This window comes from Sturnira hondurensis, unplaced genomic scaffold (assembly GCF_014824575.4).
Source record: "Sturnira hondurensis isolate 20B ecotype Veracruz unplaced genomic scaffold, ASM1482457v3 Scaffold0022908, whole genome shotgun sequence".
NCBI lineage: Eukaryota > Metazoa > Chordata > Mammalia > Chiroptera > Phyllostomidae > Sturnira > Sturnira hondurensis.
Window position 1 is genome coordinate 8,930,042 of NW_028095539.1, and position 11,652 is coordinate 8,941,693.

Genomic DNA, 11,652 nt, shown 5'->3' on the forward strand with positions numbered 1-11,652 from the left:
CTCCAGTGCAGTGCTGAATAGGAGGAGGAGTGGCCTTGCATCCCCTCGTTTCGTGTTTGAAATCAGAGGGGAAGTACTGGGTCTTCACCATCAATGATGGTGTCAGCTCTAGGCCTTTTTGTAGAGACACTTTGTGGACCTGGGGAAGCTCCCTTCTCTTTCTGGTTTGTTAAAATTTTTTTTTTCTTTTATGAGCAGATGTTGACATGGAGCGTTACACTGATCGATTTTTGCACGCTGACCCACACTGGCACTCATCGGCCGGATCCCATTGCCTGTGCTGCGCTGTCCTTTCTGGACGTTGCTGGACGTGACTCACTGACCGTTTGCTGAGAAAGTTTGCGTCTGTGCTCACAAGGGGCGCCAGTCCGGGGTCTCTCCCTCGCGGCGCCTCCGTCAGGCTGCAGTGTGGCGACGCTGGCCTCGTTTTCTGGGACAGGTTGTGTGTAGTTGGCCCCCTCCCTCTCTCAGGTGTTTGGGAAATTGGCCGGGAAACTCGTCTAGGTCCAGAGTGGTGCTGTGGTTGGAGGGCCTTTAACGACGACCAGCTCTTCGACCGATATGAGACTTCAACATGCGTGGGACGTGTTTTCCCCTAGGGGGCCTTGGTAGCTGTGTCTTTCAGGAACTTTTCTACGTCACCTGTGTCACAGAATGTACGGGCATAAAGAGTTTGTAGTGTCATGCATTCCTCTTTGACTATCTGCAGGGCCCGGGGTGACGTCCCTTTTTTCGTTCCTGAGATTGGGTCATTCGTGTCCTTTTTCTCTTGGTTCGTCCGATTACAGGCTTGCCGACTGCACGCCGTCCTTCCGTGGGAGAGACTCGGGTGTCACTGGTTAGTTTCTCCCAAAGCCTCTGCTCCTTTTCACTGGTTTCTGCCTGTTACTGTTCGCCTCCTTCTGTTCGCTTTGGGTTTAATTTGCTCCTTTTTCCAGCTTCTCAAGGTAGAAGCTTAGAGCACCGACTTTCTTTTCAATGTGAGCGCTGAACTATGAACACTCCGTTATGTAAACTCTCCTTAAATGAAGTCAGGCTACACGTTCTCCCTTAAACACGGTTTTGCCCTCACTGGTGTGGCTCGGTGGGTTGGACGTCATCCCCAAAACCAAAAGCTCCCGGGTCCAGTTCCCGGTCAGGGCACACAGCTGGACCGCGGGTTCGGTCCCTGGTCAGCACACATCCAGGAGGCGACGGATTGATGTTTCTCTCCCTCTCTTTTTCCTTCCCTTCCCCTCTCTAAAAATAAATAAAGAAAATCTTTAAAAGAAACTAGAGAGTATGAGATTGCTTTTCCATGTCCCTGGCAGGCAGCGGGCCAGTCGGGTCCCGTGGCAGCAGCTGGACCGTCTGGCTGCAGAGGTCCCGGGGCGGGGGGGGGGAGGGTATTGCTGCCAGTGCAGAGCGCCAGGACCCAGCTCCTGGGAGCGCTCGCCACAGCCCTGCCTGCTGTCCCCACCCTCTCCTTCCAGCCCGGAACCTAGGGAGGGTTTGTGTCTCTGAACCAAGGACACGGGTGTTTTTGAGGAGAAATGGCCAGTCCTGGACCAGCCACTTCACGCTGCAGCCACTGGGAGCCACCACGGGGCACGGACACCCAGCAGGCGGCACCTGCCAAGTGGCCATCCAGACGGAGACCCTGTGAGTCGGGATACCTCCCCGACTCCACAGACTCAGGAGGAAAGTAAACGCACGAGCAACTGTTTGACACTCACGCGTATCAGGGGTCCTGCGTGGGGAATGCCAGGGTCGCGTAGGATACAGTGTTGACACTCATTTCGCTGGTTTCTTTCTTTTATTTTTTTATGCGGCTACTAGGAAATTTCAAGTTGTGTTTGTGAGTTGCACACACCCTGGTGTCGTGGGGCGTCCACTGCAGGGGACTGAGTGCACAGCAGCTTGGAGGCAGCTTGGGGAGCTGCGCGTGTCCAGCGGGGCCGAGGACCCAGGCGGCCAAGAAAGAGGACAGACCAGCCTGTGTCGTGGACGTGGCCAGGAGGGCACCCAATGCAGAGTCACTGAAAAGGGGGCAACTGTGTGCAAAGGCTGACTGAGCTCTGGGCCCCAAACCCTGGCTTCCAGTCTCCCTGCTTTAGGCTCTGGCCCTCCTGGCCTCCGGCTGCCTGGCTGCCGGGCGCCCTGGCAAGGCCTCAGGCCCTGTGCCCACCGGGACCCAGCCTGAGCTGGATGGAAGGCGGGAGGGAGTGGGGAGCCCGGCCCCAGGGTCCAGGCCACCCGGCAGCTCTATCCCCCGACTTCTGGAAGTAAATAGCCGGTTAGAAGCTCCTGCCCCACGATCCTGCACTTGCCACGCACTTCCATCTCTCGTTTTCTCTCCGTTCACCACCTGCTGCCTGTCTGCCCGTCTGCCTGTCTGTGCCTCTCTCCCTCCTGCTCTCTGCCTCTGCCTCCCCCTCCCTCCCTCTCCGCTCGCTCGGGCCTCCCCTTGCCCAGAAGCACAGTGCGGATGGAAGCTGGCCCCCCGCCCGCCGCCCACCACCGTACTGTACACAGTAACAAATCTCCCACATTATTCCCAATCCCTAATTTACACCGGGCTCCCAGCAGCCATTCAACCTGGAAAAGTGCGGTGTTTTCAGACACGCGCTCGGCCCGAGAAATTGATGTTTGTGTTAATCAATCTCGCAGGAGCCCGAGGGGCTCAGAGAGGTGCCACTCGAGAGATTTCTTCTGTTGATTGATTGAATTCGAGCAGGGAGAGATGGGGAGGAAATCAAACATGCTAAGTGTCTGAACGCCCTGGAGAAGGGCGGGGCTCTGACCCCCATCCCCGTCCAGGCCGAGGTGTGATCGGCCAACCTGGGGTCTGGGCCCCCACACTTCCCTCCTCACTCAGTATTCAGCTCTGCCAGGGCCAGCACTGTCTGACTCCCGGGAGGACTTTGGGGTCCCCTCTTGTCTGGGAAGGCCAGGCCAGAGACACTCCTGCTGCCCACTGCCCACTTGGTGGTGGGTCCCGTTCCTCCTGGAACACCCTACGGGGCCCTGAGCTGGGCTTCTCTGGCCTCCACCCAGGGCCCCACCAACGGAAGCCTCTGGGCACTGGCCCGGAGAGCTGTCTGCTCGCTGGACTGGTGGGAAGGAGGCAGGCACACGGCGGCTGGCGGCAGCTGGAGGGCACGCCTCCCCGGGTCGGTGATCCCCGGCCCACCCAGGCTCTGTGCTCGGGCAACAGCAGGAGCATCTGCGGACCCCTCCCAGCGCCAAGAGAACCAGAGAGGGACCTGTGAGGGTTGTGGAGACACGCTGGGCTCAGAGAGGCTTGGCGGGCAGACTCGGCAGGGAGCCCTGCCTGGGGGCTCACGGCTGGGATGGGGTGGACAGACCTGGGTCACAGACAAGACACCAGGGCTCCCGCTGGAGACAGACAGAGCCGGGAGCTGGAACAGGTGCAGGGCCGGGACTGTGCTTTGTTGAGGCATCTGTCCCAGGAGTCCCAGGTCCCTGCCACCCGTGGGGGCGGTGCGGACTGCAAGGTGGGCCCACTCCAGGGGGTCCCTGGGGTGCTGGCCATCTGACCACTTCCTGGGTGGCTGGAGTTCTACACACCTGGGGGCGGGGTACCTGTCCCAACGGCCCCTCACCAGAGCCACTGTTACCCCCTCACCACCAGGCCACGAGCCTCTGGGACATAAATTCGGCCCTTTGCTAGTCTACCGTCACCATTCCCTGAGCCCCGAGGGCCGGCCAGCGGCCCTGTGCTGGACCCCTCACCCAGTTCAGGAGCAGGCACTGGAGATGGGAGACTGACCAGGGCTGAGCAGGGAGGCCCTGTTCTCCCTGCAATCCGGGGAGGGCAGCCAGAGACCACCCCAGGCGAGGGCAGGGAGGGTGGGGTGAGGGTGGGTCCCTGTCTGACCTGGGACCTCTTACTTGCTCTGGGACTTCAGGCACGTTGGCTGCAGTGCCAGGCCTCAGCCTCTCCAACTGTCAAGTGGGTCCGAAAAAAGACACGAGCAGGGGCCCCCATCCAGGTGGGGGAGCAGAACAACTTCTGCCCAGCTGGCCCAGACGCACTGGAAACGGCTCACAGACCCTTGGGGGTGCCCCGGGTCGGGTCGGGGGCACCCCCACCTAGGGTCCCCTCTGTCTGGGACAGCTGAGAGCTGGGGGAAGAGGCCAGGCCCTGGGGCGGCTCTGGGTAGAAAAGGAAGTGGAATTGTAAGCCAAAAGATGCTTTTGGAGGGGCAACAAAGTGAGAGTTTATTTTTAGGAAGGGGCCTGAAGACAGGTGAGCTAACGCCCCAAGACCTGGGGATGGGTGGTCGTCCCACGGGGCAAAGTCGCTCATGGAGGACCCTGGCGGCCTGGGCCTGCTTGGGGTCGAGGCCGCTCGGTTTGCTCCCCGGGTCTGGATCCGGACTGCGCGCAGCTCGTAGGCCCGCCATCCACCAGTCTGAGCCTCAGTTTCCTCCTCCGTCTTTACGTGGCTTCTCCTTAAACCCTGAGTCGTGGCCTTCCGAGCAGCTCGACCACAGGCAGTTCTGGGCAATGGCTGTCCCCCAGTTTGGCCGTCACCTTGACGCGGTGGAGGGGCAGGTGACCCGCGTTCACCCGCGCGATCCGCAGGACCAGGCCCTCTAGAGGGCTGGGCGGGCAAGCCACACCTCCCCGCATACACACGCTTGCTCGCACGCACTCACCCACCGGCCCCTGGTTTTCCCATAAACAAACAAAGCATAATCTCTGGGGCCGCACAGAACGTCCTGTTTAGGTTGACGAGCGCCAGAGGCCTGACCCCAGACTGTCACACCATGACGCGCGGCTCCAGGGACAGGCAGAAGGCACGGAGGGACCCCGCCAGGAAGCGCCCCTCACCCCCGAGTCCCCGCACAGCCCCCAACCCCGCCCCGCCAGGGGGCGGCCCCCCAGCACGCGCTGAGAGCCCCGCCCAGGAAACAGCAACTGACCCCGTCTAGGAAGAGGTCACGTTCAAATGCCAAAACCAAGTTGCAAAGCTGAGGGGCAAAAGATAAACTTGGAAAACTATTTGGAACATGAATGGCGGAAAAATATTTTATTAGTATCTCCAGGGCCCCTACAAACGCTCCTGTAAAAACACGGCTCCCGCTGGGGACTGGCGCAGGGAGGACGACACCAAGACAGGCTCCGTGGGACGTCTCCACTTAACGGAGAGAGCAAAGGCAGGGCCCCGCCGGCCCCCAGGCCCCGCCCCCCGCAGCCAACAGGGCAGTGAATTTCAAAGGCCAGAAAGTAGGAGGGAAAAGCACCCCGTTCTCCCCGCCCACGGCTGGGGCCCCCACGGGCTGCACGTGGGTCTTGCATCGGCAGTGGCAGCTCCAAGGCCTGTTTCCCCACCGAGAAGCGCGCACACACCTGTGTGGACGTCAGTGCTGGGCGTGGAAAACACCGCCAGAGCAGCTCCCAGGGGGAGGGGGAGGGGGAGGGGGAGTGGTGGGACTCGACCACCACCGCTCACGGTGGTCTGAGGTCGAGGGGGAGGCCCTACAACTGACAGCAGCAGGCAGTGAGACAGAGGGAGGGGCGAGGTGTGAACCTGGGGCATTTGGGGGCATTTTTAAAAAGTTCTTTAGAAGCCCTGGCTGGTGTAGCTCAGTGGATTGAGCTCGGGCCTGCGAACCAGGGGATCAGGGTTTGATTCCCAGTCAGCGCACATGCCTGGGTTCCCAGCAGGGGACACACGAAAGGCAACCATACATTGATGTTTCTCTCCCTCTCTCCTTCCCCTATGAAGATAAGTAAAATCTTTTTAGACGGAAGGGAAAGGGAGGAAGAAAGAGGAGGGAAACTTCACTGTGTAGTTGCCTCTTGCACAGCCTCCACTGGGGACCTGCTCACAACCCAGGCACGTGCCCTGACTGGGGACTGCACCGGTGACCCTTTGGTTCCCAGTCTGGTGCTCAATCCACTGAGCCACGGCAGCTGGGGCTGGTCTTGGGGACATTTAAACACACACACACGGGGAAACGGCGCAGACTCCAAAACGCTGCCACCTGGGGGGACGACTGATCTCGTCACTTTCCTGCTCTTCCCATTCGTGTAACGAGCACTTGATCTCCCTTTTCCTAAGAACTAGAGGCTGGAGCACAGCGCTCCCTCAAAGCCCCCCAGGAGCACAGAGGGGCCCCGAAGCAACCCTGGCCGTGTCCGTCCAACCAGCTTGTGACCTCCAGCGGGCAGGTCACCCCTCCTTGCAGCCTCTTACCTGTGAAGGGGCAGGTGACACCTGAGTCACCGCCATGCTGTGGTCCCTGAGGGTGAGGCTGGAGCGGTGCTGCACCCTGACCTTCCAGAGGCTGGGGCCCTGTCCCCGGCTCAGTTACCTTGGTGGCCTTGGAAACCGCCGGGGGACGGCCTTCTCACGGCATGAACTAGCGCTCAACCTGCAGGACCCAGCACCGGAACCCCCCACGCCCGGCACACAGGCCGGACCCCATGGGCACAGGGCCCGTAGGCAGGTGGCCAGGCTGCATGCTGCTCTGAGTCCCAGCTGGAAAGGAGAACCCGCTTTGGCCCGCACCTCCCTCAGGGCCACACCTGAACTCGAGTTCTGCCACACACGGCTGCCTGGGCAGGCCATGTGACTGTCCAGGGACCCTGAAGTGACCCGCAACTTCACAGAGGAGGTGCTTGCTGAGGCCCCTATGAACACCCCCCATGAGGCCCCCACACCCCCCCTTGACTGGTCCAGGGCTCGTGTGGGGACCAGCTCTCCCCCTGCCCCGACTTTTCACATCGGACGCCCCAGTCTGAGACAGGAGCACTGGTCCAGGCAGCAGCGGGGCAGGCAGCCGCCACTGCAGGGCCCGACACACGGAGGAGGAGGTACGTAGGCCCAGCCACAGGCTGGAGACAGCAGTGTGCCCAGGGACGCTGCGGACAGAATGGCCGCCCCAGGGATGGAGGGGCCCTGGGGGCAGGGGTCCTGGATGCCCCGTGAAGGAAGGGGGCCTGCACCCCGGCTGCCACCACGCAGAGCTCACAGGGTCATTAAGAGCTGGGGTGAAGGGGGTCCCCTGGGAACAGGGCGGTGGTGCCTGCCACGCTGAGTCTGGACTTGCAGCTGCTGTGGTCTCAAGACAAGTCCCTCGGACCCACCCTGGACACCAGCCTGGAAGGGAAGAGGGACCCGCAGACCAGGGTCCCAAAGTCAAGGTGCTGAGTGTGGAGGCCGCTGGCTCCCCACAGAGCAGAGGCTACAGCCGGGGTTACTCCGGGCCAAATAAATAAGAGAACCAAGCAGGGAGAGAGGAGAGGACACCCGCCCGCCCGCCCCTGAGCCCGTCCATGAGCCAGCCCTGCAGGGAGCCCGGGCAGCACCTCAGGGTGGCTGTTGGCGGAGGGGGGCGTTATGCTGCTGGCTGTGGGGGTGCTGCGGCTTGTTTGCTAAAAGAGGGGCCCACAGCAGCCCTTCGAGGTGGGGGGACCCTCGCGAACCTAGTCCAGAGCTCACTGCTGGCCCCCCCAGACCGAAGCTCTAAGAAGGTATGGCCAGGGGCCTGTCGGGGATGCTCTTCTTGCTGGGATCGGGTTCGGGGCACAGCACACAGTAGGTCTTCAATACACACAGGCCCCTGAGTGGTGTTGACATCATTCTTCCTGTGCCCCTCCAACCGCCCTGCTGGTGGGCTCTGCCACTGCCCCCACTTCACAGTTGACGGGTACAGGGAGGGCAGGGCCCTGAGCCCCGGAGTGCGGCCTGGGGATCCGGGGTAACTGCCGGGCGGTCCCAGCTCGACGCCCACCCTCCTCGGGCCTGTCCCGGGCCTGCCCAGGACGCACCATGCGGGCAGAAGTGAGGAGCACGGGCTCCCTGCCGGGGCTCACGTCCTGCCTATCCCGCCTCCCCAGGGCCATCTTCTCAAAGTGGTGTCCAAGGAGCCTTGTTCCCCAGCGAGCGGATGTCATCGGCACTGCCCCCCACACAGGATGCGGGAGTGTGTTGGCATTTCCCGTCCCCTGCCACCCCAGGGCCCAAACTGGGGTGGGGGCTGTGTTCCCTCCAGGGCCTCACCTGGGGGGGGGGGCTCCATGGGGCATGCTGCTGCAACACAGGCAGGGACAAGGACACTTAGTGGGGTGACAACAGATGACCTGGGGGCAGCCTTGCACCTCCCTCCAGCAGGAGGGTCCCCAGTTGGGGGACCAGAGCCCCTGAACACCCAGCCAGGGACCCACACTGCTCCTTGCTGGCTGTGTGGCCCACAGGGAGCCGTCAGGGCCTTGGTGTCTCCCATGGGACGTGGGCAACAGGCTGTGTGTGGGCGGCATGAAGGAGGTGCCCCCTGGTGGGCCAACCTGCTCCTGCAGTGACTGGTTCAGTAGTGTCCCCCACCGAGCTCAGAGGCCTGAGGCAGAGAGGAATGCCCACGGCAGCCAGAACACGCTAGCCACACACGCCAGGCATCGCCCTGGGCACGCCCTCCCTGTCTCTGCAGCCACGGCTCCTGGAGGGTGGACAGCCGCCATGCCCTCTGCTGTCCCCAGCCTCAGCCACAAGCTGAGCAGAGAGAACAGCAAGATGCTGGGCCCCACTGCCTCTGAGACTTGAACACAGCGGGCAGCCAGAGACTGTTCTGGGGTGACAGAGAGCCGGCTGGGGAGCCCCCCAGCGGCCTGAGTCCCGCCCTCCCTCCAGCCCACAGGCCGCTTGCCGGGGAGCCCGGCCTGGATATTTATATCCTGAAGGAAGGACAGCCGTGTGCATGATCCTCTGGGGCTTCCGGTCCACCGGGGCCACAGGGCCACGGGGCCAGGACACAGCCAGAGCTCTGGAGGCCGGCCAGTCACGCAAGAGAGGCCTCAGGCCAAACGTTCACCCTGGGAACACTCTGTCCCCTCCTCCCTCCACACGTCCGGGGTCAGCGGTCACTTTATTAATAGCAGCCCCTGACAAGAGGCCTCTCCTCCGGGCGGTCATTGCCCTCCCTGCAGGCTGGGCCAAGTGGCCTGGGGACATCCCTGGAGGGACCCCTGGGAGTGATGGCCAGCAGGGGATATCACCACCAGCCTGTAGGACACATGGGGTGGAGGGACAAGGGTCAAGCACAGCATGTCTTTCTTCCTACCCTCAACACAGTCTCCACTTCCAAAGGGCTCTTGGGGAAAAAGGAAACCCCACTCTGTACCCCGACCTGTGTCCTGTCCTCAGCAGCACAGGGACCAGAAGGAAGAACGTCGGTGTCCTCGGAGTGTCCTGTTTTAGACCATCTGAGCCCATGAATACAGAGAAGAATCTGGAAAGTCATTCCCCAAAAGGGCCTTCACTGAACCTTCCCCTGCTCCCGGCGGACCCCGCTGCTGCCTGGAAAAGCCGGGAGGGACTCTGAAAGGAGCCGCGGGGGTTCCTGGTGGCCCCATCCAGGGACCCTGCGGGTCCTCTCAGAGCCACACCAGTGACTCATGGGAGACAGACACTGACAGCCAGGCGAGTGAGTGCCGGCTGCAGAAACGCAAGGGCCCGGCCACCCTGGGGCTCGGGAAGGGAGGGTCACACACCTGACCACGTGAGGGTTTAAGTGCACGCGGTGAGCAGGTGTGGCACGTGTAACAGAGAAGGCACTGACTTTGAAAGAACACATGTGGAAGTGCTGCCCGTGGAGCAAGTGACAGGACCCCTCCCCTCCCCCAGGGCCCCCAGCCCCCACACTTCCCAGCCTCTCCCAGGGCCTCTGGGGACCCAAGAGCCCAGGCTCAGACCCCACCACCTGCTGTGCCAGAAGCATCACCTTCCAGCATTCAGTTAACATCCTGAGCCTTGGTTTCTCCATCCAGAAAATGGGACAGCAGGAGCCATCCAGTACAGAGCTGAGTCCCAGTGCTGGGGGGCTGGGGGGGGGGGCAGGGACTGAGGCACAGGGCCATTAGGTGACCTTGCCAAGGCCACGGAGAGGCCAGACTGGGAGCCGAGCTGGCTTTGCTCCAGCGGCTGAGTCTCAGAGGTGAGATGTGGCCTGTCCTTGACCCAGGCAGGGCCTGGCACCCAAGCTGTTTCCTCTGCTGCTGTGGCCGAGACCTGGAGGTGCAGCCCCGCCCCCTCGTGGACTCTTCTGGTATTGCCCAGCATGGTGGACACCAGCACCGGTGTTCCCCACCTACCCAGCACGGTACCCCGAGAGGAGCCATCAGCTGGGGTGGGCACCCGAGCCTTCCCACAGAAAGCAGGACACAGGTGAGGGGCAGGCACCCTTGGCTCTTCCAGGACAGCAGGACGGGGGCTGGCGCACAGGGGAGTCCACAGTCAAGGTGGCCCGATTCCCAAGGCCTGCCCACGTTCCTAGAGATGTCACTTCTCTTCCCTCTGGGGACCTGGAGGTGAGCGGGGGCCAGGCCCCCACTGCCACCTCCACCCCACCCCGCACAGCCACAGGCACAGCAGGCGGAGCTCCCGGAGCAGCCAGGGTTCAGCCGTAACCCCGCCACCACTCCCGCTCCTCTTGGCCCTTCCTCGCGGTTGCGAGAACGCCACGGTGTGGAGAGGCCGACCTGGCCCATCCACGTGGCTGAAACCCAAGGACTCAGACTTCCTGTGGCCCAGCCCTGGCGAGTGCAGTACCTTCATCAGGGTCTAGAAAGCCCTCTCAAGTGATGACACTGACCAGGACACAGGCTTTCAGCTCTGGTGGGCAGGGCTGTGCTCCTCGCATGCTAACCGGGCGGGTCCGCCGAGATGGGGCTCTGGGCCTGCAAACCCAGAGGCTGTGGCCAGGGAGTGCCCAGCGAGAGGACTGCCTGCCGGCTGCTTTCCTACCTGTCTTTGACCTTCCTCCTCCTCTCTCTCAGCCCTGGACCCTTTCTTCCCTCCTGCAGGCTCTTCCTTTCGAGATCGCAGACCTCATCCCAGCAGGCCAGTGGCCGAGAGACCCTACCCTGCACTTGCCCCCAGGGCTCATTCTCACAAGGAGCAGGGGTGGGGCCAGGGGAAGAGTCGCGGTTTTAATCCAGAACTTCCCAAACAAGCATCTCCGTTTCTTCTGCAGAGCACCTCCAGGGACCACTTTGGGAAAGTGACAGGGACCCTCCCGTGGCCAAGGTTGCTGAATTGAGCTAATTATTACCCAGGACATTCAGTTCAATTTGAATTTCAGGTTAACGGTGAATACATTTCCACAAAATAGTAAGGGCAATCAGAGATTCCAGGGAAACGGGGGCCTGGTATCTCGTCGGGCAGCTCTACCAGGACACTCGAGGGGAAAGACGCTTCACCAGGGCTGCACGGGAACCCCACCAACTCCATTTCCACCTCTGGGAGTGGGGGGCTGGGCCCTCACCCCAAACACTTCTCAACAACTCGCTGGCTGCCTGTGGGCCAGTCCTCCCCTCCTGTTTCTGCCTGTGCAAAATGATTGCCCCTTCTCTTACTTCTGGAACTTCCTCTGGGTGTAGCCCAATTTCATGCAGGAACCTCTGGAGACAGACCCCAGGGAAGGATACTCAGCGTCCATCCATCCGCGCATTCCTGTCCTGGTGAAGTCCCTGCAGGTGACTGGCCTCCTGCCCAAGACACCAGGAGCTCGGCAGACAGTCCGCTGGCCCAGGGCCACCCAGGATGGAGGTGGGAACGCGCCAGATGGGGCTGACGGTCAGGGTCTCCCTGGTGGTAACCACAGACTGACATAGCTTGTAGGCAGGCGGGGGGGCACCCTCAGT